This window comes from Ammospiza nelsoni, chromosome 6 (assembly GCF_027579445.1).
Source record: "Ammospiza nelsoni isolate bAmmNel1 chromosome 6, bAmmNel1.pri, whole genome shotgun sequence".
NCBI lineage: Eukaryota > Metazoa > Chordata > Aves > Passeriformes > Passerellidae > Ammospiza > Ammospiza nelsoni.
Window position 1 is genome coordinate 36,098,802 of NC_080638.1, and position 19,300 is coordinate 36,118,101.

A 19,300-nucleotide genomic window follows, 5' to 3' on the forward strand; every position below is an offset into this window, starting at 1 on the left:
GGAATCAGGGGATCTTCCTTTCTTCATACACAAATTTCATTTCCTATGTGGTTTTCCTTTCCATATTCCTTATCTTTAACATTATTTTGTCATCAAAGGATGGAATTCTTCACTTTGTATCATTTTAAGTAATTCTGTATTTCTAATGCCACACAAATTCAGCATGTACACAAGAAGTGCAGTATGTCAGTCCTTTTTTTTACACAAGGAAGTTACATCTAGTTGTGATGATTTATGTGACTTATGAGTCATGTTGATTTTACCCATTTATCTATAAAATAATTTTGAACTGTAATTTATGTTTCTTACCATAAACAGAATATATTTTGATTTTGAAAACTGCTAGAAAAAATATTAATAAATACACTAACTACATTCAAATACATTGTAAATGAACAAAAAACTTAATATCATTAGAATTTTAGCAATATTCCATTTTTACATTCTCTTAGATTTTCTTATTTGTGTTTTTCAAATTAATTATAATAACTGAAAAATTAGAGCAACAATGAAATTCTTTTATCATGAGTGGCAGTTTAGTTTTATAAAATAGAAGGTATGTTTTCTTATTTGAGCCCAGGTCACTACCCCTAATTATATGAAAATTTGCATAAAAGGTAATTTTGAATTCTTTAGAGAACAGCTTGCTCAAATATTTTTGTTGCTAACTTTGTCCAACTCAGAGTGCCTTAAGTATTATGCAATTCTAGGAGTAATTAAATTAAAATAAGTAAATTTTGCAATTTTAAAATGGGTAGGTCACCAAATTCTTTTTGAACATCTAAGCTATTCTCTTCCAGCATGGGGGAAAACCTATCTATAATTCAGTTTTCAACAAGCATCTCTTAGATCAGTGTGCAACCCTAAGGGCTTAAATCAATATTTTAAGAGTCAACTAATTTAACACTATGAGGAAAAAACCCAAACCAATGTCTAAATAACAACTGAAGAACTGTGGAACATTTCTGATTTAATGGGCATTCTAGAAAACTATGAGGTAGTTGTGACAACAGTTCAAATGCACTGCCCACACAGATAACAAAATTGCAAAGAAGATTTTTAACAGTGCAATGGATATCAGAGACTTTGCAAGTTGCAGCTCTGAAAGATCATGGGAAGATTTTGCACTGCTCCAGTTATTAAAAAAAGTGCTTTAAAATGCAGAGCACCTATGGAAATATCCTTATAAAACAATGCTGCTAAATCTTCTAAATATATCTTGATTATGAAAAGATGTTTGATTGTAATTCCACCATACTTGGTATCACTGCCTTAGTAAAATAAATTTAAGCCAAAGGGTGGTTATTATGCATTCAAAGAAAAGGTAAACACTAAATCATATTTTACATGTGTTTTACAAATACAGTCAGACATTGTTTACTGTTAATCTTTGAAATTATTTAGTAGGAATAGAAGTTACTTCAGAGACTGTCAGACAGGAATATTTTAAACACAGAAGCATCCTTTCACTATTTTAGTAGCTATGTCCATCTTGAAGTAAAAGCGTATTCTTTTTTGACAAATATTTTTTTCAAGATTTCATAGCTTTGGTTTTCTCCCTCCATCAATAGAAGATAGTGAGATGATAAGACACAAGGTAACCTAACCAAAATACAAAACTCTGGCCACAGATAAGAATAATTTGGCTTAACTCAAAACTTGTTTGTAAAAAAGTAAAATAAAATAAGAAAATGACAGTCAACAATCCTATTTCAGTAAGATATGAATACAAATATTTTCAGATAGAAACAAGAGGCTGATGTCCTCAGGAACAATGTAAGGAACTGCATGAAATATACACAAAACCAGAAATGTCAATGCATTGAGGCAGGCATAAAAGGACGCGTCCACTGTTGCAATCATTTGCCACTAGACAGCAACAGAATGACCTCTCAGAAACAGCAGTGTCAGAGACTATGATGAGCAATCTGTCTAGTGTGAGGCATCTCTGCTGTAATTTGTAATCCTAGGCAGCTGCCTGTCCCTCTACAGTAGTTTTCCTTATAGCTGAGAGATACTCACAAGAGCAAAGGGCACTGATGGGTTCAGTGTTGAGAAACTATGAAAGAGGGAATGATTTCTTGAAAGAAATGCAGACCCTGTTCTGAACCAACAACTCTCACTCTTTCCCTCCTAAGCAGGGCCTCTTGAGAAATAAATTAGTAAACCTTGCCACAAGTTTTCTATAGATGATCCAAGTCACACCTTGGCCAGCACCCTCATCCTCATCCTTTTCCTCCTGGACTCTGCAGCAAAAAAAAAAAAAAAAAAAAAAAACAAACAAAAAAAAACCAAACAATTCTTCAATCTCATTAATGATTAATGAATTTATTATGATATGGAGTTAATTCAGTATCCTGGGTTATGATATTCTCTATTAGTATAGATAAAGCTTGGTATAATGCAAATCTTATCAAAGGAATCAATGATTATGGAGGCAGTTGGTACACATCATTGCTAGCTCTCTCTCAATCACCTTTGAAAGGTCATGGCACTCAGGAGAGGTACCTGAGGGCTGGAAGAAAGCAAATGTCACTCCAGTCTTCAGAAGAGGCAAGAAGGAGAACCTGGGGAACTAAAGGCCTATCAGCCTGTAAAGGTGATGGAACAGCTCACCTGGAGACTCTCTCTAAGCATGTCGAAGACAGGATAATCAAATAGAGTCAACATGGATTCACCAAAGGAAAATCAGGCTTGACCAACATGATTGCCTTTTGCAATGGAATAACTGGCTGAACAGATGAGGGGAGAGCAATGGATGCTGTGCACCTGGACTGCAGCAAGGCTTTTGACATTATCTCCCCTCAGTACACAAGGGCAAGTCCCAGTTTAGGGTAGTTGGCAACTATATATATTCACACACAGAGGAACTTAAACCATAAGGAGAGTAATCTAGAGGAACAAAACCAGTATTAGTAAGCTACTTCTGCAAAAGTAACTCAGGCAAAGTCTTGTAAAAAGTTCAACTAATATGTTTCATAAGTATATAGTCATAGAATTATTTGTGTTGTAAGGGATCTTAAAGATCATCTAGTTCCAAATCCTCTGCTCTGGACAAGGGCACCTTCCACTAGACCTGATTGCTCAAACAAAGCCCCACCCAATGTAGCACATCAAGATTTTAGATATTAATCACAAATGGGCAAGTATTGTACGCGATACTCTAAATAAATTAAAGTGCCAGCTCTATTCACTATTACACAAGTAGTTTGAACACATTTATAAAGTGGGCTTTATGGAAATTTATTCTTAGCAAGCAATTTGTAGACATAAGAAAATTAATAGTCTCACTTTCTCACCTTGTCAGATGGCTTAGCTCTACAATTTCTGATGCTTTTAGAAGGTTGTTGAGCAAATTTGCATAGGTTAAGAGAAGAATTATATTTTCCTGCAATTTGCTGTAAATGAAATTTCTGGTTTAAAAAGCTAAGTTGCCTCCCTGAATACAAGGATTTTCACTTCTCTGTGAAATCACATAAACAGTTTGTAGTCTTTATTTCTTCCTTTACAAGTTTTTTAAATTTCACTGATTTGAGGACGGCCAATTCCTTCACATTCTTTCAGAATTTAAGGGAAATATCTAAGAATTAGCTGATGCAGATTGCAGGGATTAAGACAAAAATAAAATTAAATTATGTATAAGGCATAACTAAACTTTATGAGCTCAGAAATCCTAAGAAATTATAGTCCATGTAATTCACAAACCTCCTTTAACAGGTATACAGTGTAAACCTGTGATATGTGTCATATAATGCCCAAACTCTCTGAAAAGCCCTTGCTAGGCAGGCACTTGAATTCCACTGTTTAAAATGTCATAGAGTCTCAAAAATCAAAGAGGGTAACACAATTGATAAAACATCATTTTGAAAGAGATAATAGGACTATGACCAACTTTAAACCCTGTAATGTTTGAAGAAGGCAGATAGAAAACACAAGGACTTTTAGAGGACATGGAGGTGAATTGGAGGAGTCAGCCACACATTTCAGGAGAACGTGTTTTGACACTCATAGCACCACATTTCCAAAGTGCCATTGTTTTGAGAACTTTGATCCTGTCTCCAGTCAGCTAAGCCCTCCTTTGGTGTCAGGAGACATAGTTTAGATACCCTTACTGCTGGATGCATTTGCTTCTTGAGAAAATCAAAGTCCATGTGTCAGACCAAATGCAAGCCAGCTTACTGGAATGTGTTGAAGTCCACTTTCAAGTCAGAGAAGCCAAGGAAATCAGCCCAACATGGATGCAATGGCTGGCAGGAAAGCAGATCTCAGAAAAACTGCTCTGAAGATTAAGGAACATGCAAAACTCCTTATAAGATAAAATAAAATAGACTCAGTCCACACAGCAGCACTAAACCTTCTCACAAAAGTTCTACTGCCGACACTCTCCAGTTTGGAATGAAGTTTATGCTTTGAAATTTATTTTTCTGAGATAATAAGAAAGGAGGCTTTCTCAGTTTAACAGTAAAATAAAGTATATTTGATTGCTTCAAAAGAGATATTTTTTAAAATATTCTTGTCTTGTTCACAACTCAAAATTTATAAAATTTGTTAATGATTATGCCTGTGGAAAAAGACTACTGTATTTTTCAGAGAGTTTCTGGGGGAGTAAATAGATATTTGCAACATATTTTCAATTTATTTTCTGTTAAAATAATGTTGCGCAAGAAAGCTAAGACACTTCATAAGTCTTTAATAATTTAATTTTTATTGAATTGTTTAGGTTATAGGATTTTAATATAAATTTTAAGTTTATTAGGTAACTGACAGGTCTGTGAATTCAGAATATCCTTATTCTGTGTTTTGAAGGTACAAGATTGGCTATAATATTAAGGGCTTTTAAAAGCATAGTAATTATTACTTATTTTCTTACCTGCACTGTTCTATTTTTTTTTTATTAAAATTTAGTTCTATTTTTAGAGCTGCTAAGAGTAATTAAGGAGAATTTCAACATACAGCATTGCTCACTCTCCAAAGTCAAGAGGAAGCTATGATTTACCTGAAAATTTGAAAATTTGAGAAATAACTCTGCTAATTTGCAGGTGATGATTGTCTTTGTGGAACTCACATTTTTGTTCATTACATGCTCTTGAAATTTCACCCTGCTCCAGGCAGACCCGAGCTGAAATTTAAGAGATGTCATCATAAATTGTTCCCTCTGGCTGTACAGGAAGTTCTTCTTTCATCACATCTAGACCTGCACCAAGAGCCAGACTGCCACTCACTGATAGCACTCAGACCCTAGAGGAAACCAGGGAACAGAAAACTTCACAGAAAACTTAAAATGGGAAAATGTGAAGTGTCACCTTTTGGGCACTGTAGTAATGGTCAGAGGAGGAGATACTGACTGAACTAGATGTAAATGAGAAAACAACTGATTTCAGACTTCTTATGAAGCACTTGAAGCATTAAATGGGTTTAGGATTCTATTTAGGGTCTGGAATCTATTGACCTGGCACATGAAGCTGTGGCCTTCTGTAAAGTGCCACAGAAGGCACTTTAATAAAAGTGTTAATAAAAACAAATAAAAATCATTAATTTCTTATAATTTTCTTTCTATGTTCCCAAAATACAAGATTATTGAGACAAGGTACTTATATGGTCATAAAATACAACAAAATACATAATACTTTTCCTCATAAGAGGCTCCAATAATCCTCTGCTGGACAGGAGGAAGACTATTGGACTCCTTTTCATCCTGTGATGTGCAATTCAGATGATGATGTGTTCTGTGCAATTTAAGAATCACAGAATCTCACACTCTCATAACTCTCTCTCTTTCTCCTCTTTTAAAAGGGACAATTCTTTTGCTCACCACCTGCAATATTTACAGTTGAACTTCCATTTGATACTCTGCTGCAGCTGGAACACTTTTTCCACCAGAATCTCCATGCATCATGGGACACCACAGCAGGGAACACCTTCAGATATTCCTAAGCCTACTGGCACCTTAGTTTAAAGGTCATCATTTCCTCTTTCTGTGGCAGTCTTCAGACATTTGGTCTTGCTGTCACACATAGTTATTGTTGTCAGGCAGCACGGTGCCTCTGCTATTATGTATAGATGGAATTTGATCTACATACTCACCTCTGAACAAATGAAGAATCTAGTGATCAAATGCTAAAATCCCAACAAACAATATTAGCTTATCTTGTGAAAGGTATTATTATTTTAGGATTGTTTAGTGCTGTGCTGATTACCATAACACTAGTGATTTAGTTTGTAAGTATTAATTTTTTTTCTCTACAGCAGCTACCAAAAAGTAAATAAATTGCTGCTTAACTTTTTAACAGGTGTGAAGAAAAACTAACAAACATTCATGGATGTAGGAAACACGCTAGTAATTTTGTTAAAAAGTAATTTTTAGATTAGTATAAATTAATTTGTGCAATAAAATTTTGTATTCTGAAGTAGAATGTTTAATATTCTGCATATTTATATTTAGGACATTGAATTCTCAGAATGTGAATCAGAATATTTTGATTAATCACTTACTGTAGCAAGAAGAATGGAAGTGTCAAATTCAAACTCAATATTTTCAGAAGACAGAATGTTCGAAACAGACAACAAAAATTCTCAAAGTATTATAGGATTCTCAAAATTCTCAGCATGTCTGAGCACTGAATGAACAATTTGTTTTCTTGTCAATGATTCAGAATATCCACAGCTACTTTCCAGTGACAAGGAAAATGTTATGCCAAGTGGGATCAAGCTTTATTTTAGTTGAAGGCATGAAATAAGCACCAAGAAGACAATTGTACACCTGTTTTCAAAAGTAAAAAGGCATCTCAGATCTACTTTGCTTTTGAGAATTTGGCTGAGGAACATATTTCAGAAGCCCAATAGCTCATAACATTATTCCAAATGTTCTACTCTGTATGCCTAATTAGGCTGCTGCACATTTGCATAAGCATGATGCTTCATGATTAATGTATAAGACACAGCATGGAGCCCTGAATAAATTCATCCACAGATCCTTCTCTCCATTTCTACTGCAAATAACCAGTGTGCCTGAACTGCAGTCTATCATACCTGTAGATATGGCTTTGTATCATATATAAAACTTTATAAACTGCATTATGAAGTCATACTGACCCGTTAAGTTTTTTTAACTAGAAATGTTATCAACAATAAAATGTTGGCTCTTATAAAGCTGCTGGCATTTATAATTTCTGTGATTTAAAAGAGGCTTGTTTGTGGCTTTTTTTTTTCCACGGTAAAATTAAGAATGAAGTCTATAGCTTTATTCTCCAAATTGAACTGTATTATATTTAAAATAAAATCTTGTTAAATTAATAGCCTAATAATTACTTTTGCACTCTTGCTCATGGGATAATGTTAACCTAAAGCGAACAACAATTTGCTCTTCAAAAAGGAGTAACATTTTAATAATTCAATAATGCATCCACTCACAGTCAAAATAAATAGGAAAACTCCTGAAAATGTTAACAAAGATCTGATGAATAAAAGTCAGAGGATGCCACAGTAAGGGTGCCTGCAAAATGCAAGTCTAACCTTTAATGGTTAAGCAATGGAGATATCTGGAGAGACTGACTACATGTTCTATTTACTGCAATTCTTTGCACTAACATGAAGACTGACCTTAAGGGATCTTCCACTCAATCTTAAAGAAAAGATTAAAAAAAACTACTATTATTATTTAAAGACTTTTTCCTTATGCCACAAATAGCATGCACTGACTGTGATTTATTTTCATATATCAACATGACCATTGTCATTGTTTTGGCCTAGCAGAGAAAGCTATAATGTGCAATGTTACTGGCATAATCTCAAAGCTGGGCATAGAGTCAATCATATTTTGTGTAACAGGGAAAAGATAGAAACAAAATTATTTGATGTGCCAAGGAGTGAAAACTCTATGAGCTACCTCCATTTTCTTTCAAAATGAAATTTTAAATTTTTGAAAGAAAAAATATTCAAAGATTTGAGGTTTGGGGGTTTTTTAATTTTTGGTTTTGTGTAGCAGCTGACACCTAAATACTATATCTCACTAGTGAGCAGTGATTGGTGCCAATTGTCAGTGGGATTCAAAATAGTTTTGATTATTATGTACCTTATCTTGATATCAAGAATAAAACCATGTTCATTTAAAGTATTCTACTTAAATAGAACTAATGTTAGCATCCACTGAACATTAGGTTTACATTATTCTCAATTTAATACAAATATACAGCACTGTATGTATTTTTAATCTTTTCTACAAAAATAAGTTTACGCTTTGAACTAAATGCAGCGTGCCATAAGCAAGGAACCTACACCTCGTTCAGGTGACCACTGGTCAAAACAATCTATTTTTGGAAGAGATGTATGTAAATGTAATAGGCACAAAACAAGCAGAGGCCAAGATGTGAAGCTCTAGAGGAAGCCATTCCCCACCCTAAGTAATAAAGCCGACACAAAGCAATTCTATTTTATGATTTTTAAGAAACCTAAAGGAACACTTTTGTTGCATGAACTCCCTGATCTCCATATATCCATATGTAATTAAAAAAATTTTAACATGGCAGAAACATATTGCCAAAAGCTGGTATATTTGTATTTGAAAGTGAGGGGATTTTCCTTGTTGCCAACTTTCGCTCTTCCCTTTGAAATTTGTATCTTTCTATCTGTTCAGTGCACTTGTTAAAGTAATTAAAGTCTAAAGAAATTAAGTTTTCCCTCAAAGTATATGACAACTTTGCTTTAGGGTTTAAAAATATTCAGATTCAGTCTGAGTAGCTCCTATGAGATCATTCCTGAACTCTTGTGTCTCCCTTTAAAGAAGTTTTAGGGGGCTAAATCCACTTCACCAATGGCACACAGGCTTTCTGCATTATGTTATCTCAAGAGGAATTAACTTTATAGCAAACACTGTCTGATGATTCTATAGATAATATATGGAAAGAAGCTTATTTTTTTAATATTCTTATAAAATAAGACATACAATCATGGCACAAAGGGTCAAATTTTAATACTTTTTTTATTACAATAAAATTTTGAGAACATTGACAGGTATAAACATGATATATTCAAAAGAAACCTTATTAATATTAGATGTATTCTAATAAAATATTACATTCAATATATAATTTTTAAATATTTATATGCATTTCAAGCAATATAAATGCATTTTGTACTTAGTTAAGGCTTTGGTATGGAAAACATAGACATTTGATAAGTGGTCTAGGTTGTATTTGCATACAACCAAGGTAGTTTAAACAGCAAAGACCCTCACCATTTTCATAGTATCACATACAAAAATAAAGCATCAAAAGAACCAAACAACAACAATAACAAAATTAAAAAAAAAAAGACTTCCTCAAAACGTTCAGTAAAAGTTGAATTGTGAGTGACTTTTCTGTGCACTTATTCTCCTTATTTCGCTAAGATTCTGTCCAAGAATTCTTGGAACACCTAACACCTACCCAGAATTGTAGGCATATGTAACCCTACATATAAGAAAAAGGAGCAAAGAAATTGAAGGTCCTTGTACCAGATATGTGTTCTAACATGACTTTATAATTATTCTCTCAGTTTAAAAAATTTTTAAAATAAAAAAAAATATATTATCCTGACACCCTTGATGTCAGGATAATTGAAGATTCAATTATGACTTTGACAACTTAGGTACCTTGTAGGATATTATATCCCAAGGCTCTGCAGCTTACCTCTGGTTAAAAAACCAGGCTTATCTCTGGTTCTGTCATTTCTCTTGCTTCCTCAATTGGAAGTTTTCTGCTACTGCTTGGCCAGCTGTGTAGCCAAAGTCTACAGATTTCTTATGTGTAGTTTCATCATTTAGTAGGACATTGGGAGTATCATCCATACATCAGCCACTCTGCTGTATGCAATGTCTGTCACATGATATAGACAAATAAAATATTCTTCTGCAGACAAAGGAAGGGAGGACTGCTCAAAGGTCTGAATCTTGGGAATAAGTCAGGTTCTAGTGTCACTGAGTTTCAGCCAAATGTGAGCACAGGGTGGATAAGCAAGAGCTTCTTTTACCTCATTCCTCTCTAAAGAGGTGAGGTATCATTTGAATGGTATTCAATACTGCTTAGTTAAAAACCTGTAAGGCAATAACTTTAATAAACTCTTTCCTAAAGAAACCCAAAAAAATAAAAACCCCAGTGATGAAAATGCTCAATTTTTTTCTAAGCAATTTAATTCAGAGCTTTTCTTTGTGTTTCCCATACCTCTCCCACCCGAGCTAATTTGTTTGTAAGTATGACTCCATTTCTTGTAGTGGTTAAAAGAAACAAAGTCAAGCAAAGAAAGAGTTGATTTTATCTATAACATATAAAGTTCTGTACAGAACCACTTTTCGGCATTAGATGTGGGCCACTATGGCTTAAAATTATGCTTTGACAATACCATAGAGTCATAGTCAATCTAGTTCTCTGCCACTGGAACTTAGATGCGTCCCCTCAAATTCAAGAATGTGGTTTTTTCAGGTATCCTGTTTTTCCTGGATACATGGTACACTGGGTTAGCATGGCTGTAGTCCACTGGACATGGTCATGAGTCATTAAATCTGTCAAATCACCGTAATCTACATATTTTAGTGGCAAAATATTGATATAAACAAAAATTTTTAAGTTACTTATTATTTAGGATATTTTTTATCTTTCAATTTTTGATTCTCTTTAAGACGTAAACTTAAGGAAAATGAAACTTTTATGTTTAAACCACAAATTAATCAGTTTTTTCTCTATGTTTCTATTAGATGTAATATCACTGCACTCATGCACGCATGCACTTTTTTTTTTCTGAGATAGAAACTGGTGATCCACATTGTCTTATGCACATTTTTGATACTCCAGAACAATTGGTTTTCTTCAAAAGGAGAAATTTTCCGGTGGTCTTTTGGCCTTCTGTCTTCCTTTCAGAACAGCGTGCAACCCAGTGAGAAACAAAATGCTCTCCTAGAATATGAAGGAAACAGAAATACCAGTAAAAACCATATTATGCAAGAAACGGTTTTTAGATGATTTTCTGAAATGCAGGTTTCTATGAACTCTTGGTGATCCTATTCTTTCTTTCAACTTGATGAAGAACCACCCCCTCCTTCACCATGAAACCTAGCAAAGCTGAGGCAGGGGGCAAAGATTGTATTAACTGCTTTAAATGAAGGTGCACTGGCTGTCTACAGCTCTTTGCTACAATATCTTCTGAGCCTAGCCCTGGAGGGAAGCAATACAAGGCTTGTTTCTTACTTTCCCACAATTCCTCTGCTTTTCAAGATGTTTCCAAAAGACATATACATGTGCTGTAACTAAGTGTCATTATAAAACAATATGTAGCTCATTTTGCTGTCTGAAAGAGATTCTGGCTACATGTGTATAAATCAGACCAACAAATATTTTTCTCTTCTGTCATTATATGTTGAATATTCAACATCAATATTTTCAGCACAGAGCAAGTCATCATGTTTATTTAGTGATGTCTGAATTCTTTCCAACATGACTTGCTGATTGATAGGTTCAAAGAAAGTTTTCTTTTGAATGCATATGGGATTTATTCCTGAAACAGATGAAATTTCTTTTCCATTTGAATGTACCTGATGTCAGCAGTCAGGATTTCACAAGAAGAGATAATCCCAAAGACATCTTAAATGAGAGCACAGAGAGGTTTGAAAATGCAGTTCTAATACCTGAAAAATCTCCAAATGTGACTTCCAAATGTGCTAAGGCAGACTGCCATGCATGGAACAAATTGTTGTGCTTTGCCAAAACTGAGTTCATGCCTCCATAAAGTCATCTATAACAATATGCCTAATTATTGATTAATGAGCAATACAATACCACAACACCTAAAGTCAGGGAAAGGGGTGCAGGCTTCTCACCTAATAATAGTGGAGATTTCCATGCCATACCTCATGATATTCAGAGCAACAAGGGCTGCGAGGCAACCTGATGCTGAGAATTTTGGGGAGAAAATTCTCAAGGAAATTGTTCAGTTGTGAAGAAAGAAAACTTCCCAGAGGGTTCAGTCTTTTAAAAAGACCTCACAGGAATAAGAATAACATTAAATATAACTTTATTATTATTTGTATCACTTCATATCTGAACATTCAGATTAGTCTATGAGCAGAATAGATGCTTTCAACTGAAAATTATTAAGCAGAAAAATTACTAAAAAACCATTTGGTGTAAATATCATCCTCTGCTTTATCCCATTAAAGTAATGGAGTCCTGAGAAAATTCTGCTTTTTTCTATTGATGTATATCTGACAGTTTCCAGTGATAAAAGATGGAGACAATCCCTTTACTTTTCTTTTTACAGGCAAAATTGGAGAACTTTTTTAAGATGGTAGCAAACAGTTTTAAAACCTCAGAGTCCTTGGTCATACCTTACCTTTTTAAAGTTGTCTTGGCACTAGAATGGGTTCTTCTTTGCTGCACTCTACTTAAACTTAAGCACCTTTTCATGGGAAAGGAATGCAAAAACAGGTCAATAACAGCTTAGAACAGAAATTATTTATGGGTGAAAATAAAACTTTTAAAGAGACTCCTGTCTGACCATCCAGGAGCCCTCTGGCACAGTCACTCTCGCACGACCTGAGTGGGACCAAGGCTCCCTCACAGCTGCGCCTCCTGCTCTCACACAGTCACACCAGGTTTCCTCACCTGCTCGACCTCAGGTTTCCCAGTTTCCAAGACTGCAGTCTTGGACATCCAGATCCTTCAAATAACTTAATCATGGTGCAATAACCAGAAACAAAACTAAGCTTGAGCTGGTACTTCCAAGGAGGGACCCAGAACAAAGGAACTCTTGGCCTTTTATACCATAACAGTCTGAGTGACAGTCTGGGGGGCAAAGGGTCCTGCCACGTCTGTCCCCTGGCAAGGGACCTAAGTGCCTGTGCTCTTAGTTGTGCAATGGGTTGGCAAGTCATGGCTTCTTGCCTTAGCCTCTCATCATCCAGAGCTCAACCTGCAGCTTACATTGCAGCTTTCAAACTGAGCTACCTGCACTGGGTCATCAATGAAACTAAATAAAAAGACAAACCTCTATTAGGTCTAAAAAATGGTGTTTCAGCAACAGCAGTTAAAATCAAGCATTAGTTTTACCTGTTTACTGTGAAGCTGGACCTTTAAAAGTAGGAATATTTGGTACGATGGATGTTGCCTTGTAACATCCAGATGGGCACATACACTTATGTTCACAACATGAGGTGTGAGCATAAATCAAAGATCTGTGTACTGCTCCAGGGCTAGGATCCTGTTGGGATCACAAAGACATGGTGCCATGGATCCCTTGACTGGTTGCAATGGAGAGACAGAGGCTCCTTAGGAAGAACAGGCTGGGAAGACAGGGTGGAGCAGCTCTTTATATGAGACAGAATGTTTGCAGCTCTGCTTGGGGATGGTGATGAGCCAGCTAAAAACTGATGGATAAACATCAGAGTAGTGGCTGTCTGATACAGGCTGCCTGACCAGAAGGGTGAAATAGGTATATACACCCTGCATATAGGAGATAGGAGCATTCTCACATTTGCAGGCCCTTGTCCTCATAGGGGCCTTTAACCAACCTGTTATTTGCCAAAGGGAAGACACAGGGTGTTTTGGGCTATGGACTGTTATGGGTTAATGACTCAAAACACTCCCCACTTGTGGAGGTCCCAGGATGCTTTGTGGAAGACAGGGTTGGAGATGGAGGAGGGGAGCTTTTGGGTGTGTAATGGCTAACCTGTGATCTGGTAAGACACAGGGTGAATGATGTGCTATGAGTGACATAAGAGACAAATCCTATGGGGATAGGGTGGTGCCTCTTGTTAGGCTAAACTGTCCTCCTTACACAAATCACGGGGCTGTGAAACTGCCATCCTCCCACCCCCCAGGGAGGGTCTGATGGGGCATTCCTGGCCCTGCTGTGCTGACACAGGAAAACTGTCATGTCTCAGATGGTGTCATAAACTATCAAAAACCCCTGAAGTGCCTCCAGACTCAGATATGAGTGCCTCCACCAGAGAAAGGAAAGTTCCCCCTCGGGGGAGGTACCCAGGCACTCCCACCTGATCCGGGTGTATCATAACCTGTCGCTTTCATGTTTTTCTTTGTTGATTTATGACCGGAGATAGCTCAGGGATGCCACTTGCTCGGTTTCTCGGCTGTTTAGGCTTGTAAGTTTTCTGTTTCTGCTGTTTAGGTGGCCTGGAAAGGCCCAGGGATGGCCTTGAAGAGCCCGGCGCTTCAAAGGACGAGGAGAAACTTCTGATCTTGTCTCGGTCTCGGTGTTTATTAATTGTTTATCTAAAAGATTTTCTTTCAGCCCAACAGAGGTCTGCACAGCAAGCCAGCCATAGGCACACTCCGCCAGCCCCCGGGCGGTCACTTATCTTTATACCCGAAGTTACGTGTACAATATTTATCATTTTTCCCCAATACCTTCTACCCTTATTAACCGGTGCACTTCTAGTAATGACCAATCCCAAAGTGCCACCATCACCACAGAAGATGGAGGCCAAGAAGAAGAAGAAGGACAGGACACGCCCCAATTCCTCCATCTTACTTCTTTAGACCCCCCTCTACCAAAATCCTAAACCCTGTGTTTTACACTCTAATTAACTTATCCCTTCACCATACACCCAGTGAAACCTTCCCAGTCCTCATACAGGCGTCGTCTCCTGTGTCGGATCAAAGTCCAGCCACCAGACACTTCTGGCAACATTCCAGGACTCCCGAGCCCCCCAAGGGTGTTCTCGGCCACTCTGCACCTCCATCCTGAGGTGCTGAGATCCCACAATAACCCATCGGACTTCACTTCAATAAAGGTTTTCAAGACTGTTTCTTCTAAGATCCTCATGAAGAAGCTAATGAAGTCTAGTCTGAATGGACAGAGAGTGAGCTGGATTGAAAACTGGCTGAATGGCCAGGCTCAGAGGGTAGTGCTAAGTGTCCTGAAATCTTACTGGAGGCCAATAATTTGGAGTTTACCTCAGGGATCAATTCTGAGTCAAATTCTAGTTCGTATTTTCATTAACAATCTGAACAATGGGCAGCATGTACCCTCAGCAAGTTTGCCAATGACACAAAACTGGGAGGAGTGGTTGAGACCTTAGATGGTCATGCTGCTATCCAGTAGGACTTTCCAGGCTGGAAAAATGGGCTGAGAGGAGCCTTTGGACTTCAACAAGGGGAAAATGTAAAGTCCTGCACAAACAATTTCATCAAGTTTCCCTGGATCTGAACCACCAAAGAGTTCTGTTCACTCTGCTGAAGTCTAAAATTTCTTTGAGTCAAATACAAATATTATACATGTGAAAAAACTTGTATTAAATTCTCTTTGAATGAATGTTAAGTTTTAATGATACAAATACAAAGTGCAAAATTACATGTGGTAAAAAAGTGCTATGTCAGTATACTGACATGATCAGGTTTTATAGGACAGCAACAAGCAGTTCTTTCAAGTCTTCAAAGTCTTAAAATTTTCTTCTTCTACTTAAAAGGGTTATATGATACTGACAGAGATATGGCTTTTTAAAAGAACAAAAGGCAAAATACTCCATATGAAAAACAACTGTGCCTGAAACTTGAGTAGAATGCAGGTTTTAATATTAGGAGTAAATGAAGTGATAATGCAACCTGAGAATGCTAGGATTACTCAAATGATTAATAAGCTGCACAAAAATCCATTCTGTTTGGCATGGTCATTAAGAAATCACACATGTTAGAAAGACTTTACTCTACACACCAGTTTGTGAGCATGGAACATATAGGAATGACCATGATGATGTGAAAATTGCTGGTAACCCTCTCTCCTGACTCTGAAATGGCTAATAGTAGACATTTGGTGGAGGAGGTTTATCAAGGACAAGTTTGTTTCTGTAAAATACCCAGGATTTATGTAAGCCAGTTTCTACTGGAACATCTCATGGCTTTTGAATCCTTATGACACATTATCTACAACAGTCTGTACTTCTGATTTCTACAGTTCATTTAAGAATTATAAGAAATGTACCTTTCATTTATCCTGGGCTGGTGCCTGATGGATGTTTTTGTCCAATGCCCTTAGTGTGCTCGGCAAGAAACTCTGAGTAATCATGTGCAGCTCCCACCTGGCTAAAGATCAGAGACATTCCATCCCAGAGTAATCACCGAGCAATGCAGGGACAAATGAAATGCCTGTCCCTTACTTATTTTGCTGAGAAACTTACAAAAATCTTGAAGGCCATCAGTTTATAAATTTGAAAACAAAGAACCATCATGTCCTGCAGTTTAACTTGACTGACCTTGGTATTAATTACTTGTGAAGGAAAGCTAAGGGCAGAGATAGCTATGCTTATCTCTGTGCATGTGTTTTAAGTGCCATTTCTTTACAGCATCAATTTACATATGGTGTGGAGACTATTAAAAGGCAATAGCTATTTGTGAGTGTACATATGCTTGTGACCAGCTCTCTCTGTTGAAAAAGGATGAGTTAAAATAAAATATTTGCAGAAACACAGTGATACTACCAGATGTTTTGTAAAGATCAAAAATTATCTAGAAATAGAACTCTAGGGCAGATGGTACTATGTACAGGAGTTTTAAAGAATTCTGCATGAAAAATGATTTCTGTAGTGTTTACCTCAAACTGCCAAAGACTCATAGAAATTAGTTCGTTATCTGTCTCTGGGTCCTCATCTATAGGTTTCTCTCAAGTGCTTTCTTGGGGTAAAAAACCCCACATTATTTTTACATAAATCAAATCATAATCCTGACACAATTATGTCTTATGTATTGTGCAACAAACAGAAGAGTCTGCTACTTTTTTAAAGGATAAAAATGCCTTGTTATTCAGAATATGAGCAGCAATGTGAAAGGAATTGAAAGCTGGTATAGGATTTAAAAAATGAGGAAAGCAATAAAGTTTGGAACATTAAATATTCTTGAACTGTAAGAAATTAAATTATTTTGTCCTTTGCAGCCCTCTCCTTTCATTAACTAATTTTTCCTCAATTCAAAGCCTGCTTCTTACTTCAAACCCTACTGCTAACTTTCTTCTAACACAGGTATCACCTACTTCAACAGTGATATCTCCCTCTTCTTTGCCCCTTTGCTTTCTAACTCAATTCCCCTCTTTCAACTTGTGCTGCCTGACTCTGAATGCTTGGAGACACTGCTGGGACAGATTTGTACGTTGTTGTGTATGAATAGATTCCACTTTTACTGTGTCCATTAATTGTTACTGCACTTTACCATCATTTTCATTTGTAGTCCTTTTCCATCAATTCTCATAATGCAATCCCTCTTGAATTTCAAGCACAATGACCTTACTTTTCAGCAATTGCTATTTTGCATTGTGAAAGTATGTTGCAGAATGGCAATGGCAATAAAGACAGTACGGGTATAATTTCAGAGAAATAATAGGAATATCATGACATAGTGTAAGGAACAATTCCTTACTCACAGTATCCACATGCAAATATCTTACCACAACATAATATAATGGAATTCTAAAGACAGGTGATTTCATGGGTTTTGTATCAACTCTGACTAATTTGTAGCCAAAGATTTGGGTATTTAACAGCAACATGTTTAAGTCATGCTGTTACCTCTTCTGCCAGTTTATATCACCGAGGAGATGCAATATGAGAAATGCCTTTACTTTCTCTAAGCTGAGCAAATCTGAGGAACAGTGTTAATTGTAAAAACTGAAGAACTTTAGTAACATTTCATTAATTTAATGAAGAACAGAATGTAACCTAGGAATAGTTTATCTGTTAATATGCTCCTTTTGACTTGCTACTACCAGAGTAGTTCACTAAAAGCATTACAGCAATTTGAAATGTCAGAACAAGCCGGTGGAAATTTTGGACAATTTCTGCTCAAAAATTTTTAATGAAAAAAATGTATCTGTTAAAATTTCAATTTTACCATTTGTTTTAGGTAATTTTAAATATAATATTTCTTCTTGGGCCAAGTAGATCTGATTCTTGACATTTTCATTTGCAAAATAAAATCAAAAACTGTTTCAATATTTGTTTGCCCCGGTGTTAGTCCCTAAGGAAGCATGTAACAGCATTTGTTAGGATGGCTCATAGAGCTTTTCTACAGAGAGGAATCACTGATTTAATTATATCTCCTGTAAAATAATTCAGTTTCCCATCTGAATGCATGACTAAAGCTCCTAGGGCAGATTATACTATGATTTAGCTTACCCTACATTTGGACTTCACAGTGCATATGGAATTATAATAAATCCCTGTGGTATTCAGGTTTGTATCAAACTGAGAAAAAAAAGCAAGCATCCAACAGTAGCTGGATGAATTAAAGGAAAACACTGTAACAGCAATAGTCACATCTGTAAATCCTCCTTCCTACCCCACCACTCCCAAGCAGATCCCTGATGGAATGGTGGCAGTAACTAAGACTGAGCTGCAGGAGAGCTGGACATCCCAGACAAAGAGTGATGAGTCCTGTGCACCTCAGAGTGTGTGCACACAGCATCCTTCTGCCCAGGGTACTCCAGATAGTTGGCTCACAGTGATTTAATTGCAATATGTTAGCAGGAATGATTACAAAAACTAAAATTAGGATGTTGCTTAAAGACAAGCTTTTTAAGCTTCCAGTGCAGGGATAATTTGATGCTTTGCCATGCAATTCTAATTAAGGATGAAAATAAGAGTTGGAATAATTAATTTCCTTTGGAAAAAAAAAAAAAACCACCTCTGCCCCCTATTACCTGTATTATACTTACTTTATTTAAGGGTCATGAAAAAAAAAATCATAGATCAAATGTCCTTAATTATGAAAAATCCCCCAAAGCCTCTCTTTCTAGGAAAGTAGAATTTTTGCAGTTCTTGCAGAACTGAGTAAGCAGTTATGCAGTAGGACAGAAATGTATGACATTTGGATACAGTGAAAATAAGATAGAAAGGGGAGATGAAGTAAAATTGTCCAGCTGATCTATTTAAAACTGACCAGGAATTTAAAGGATATTTCTAACATCATTAAAAGTAAAATTGACAGGCTGCAGTATTACACATTGGCTTCCCCTCTGCCGCATATTTTTCCCCTATCTGTGAGTGCTCTTTTAGAGCCAGGATCAGGTTATCCTGGTGTAGCAGCCCAAGAACATCACTTCTGAACATCCTCCTTGGGCACCTGGCAAGCCTCACATGCAGTCTAAAGGTGTGAATGCACCCTGGGGTAAGCTGGCTTACCCAGGTAAGCTTCACCACCAGCAGACTCAGATACCACCACGAAGATGTCAGGATCACTTTAGTTTAGTAATGGGGGCACCCGCATAATGCAGAAAACTTTCTGTGTTTGCTCTTTTTTTTTTTTTTTTTTCCTTTTTATTTCTGCAGATT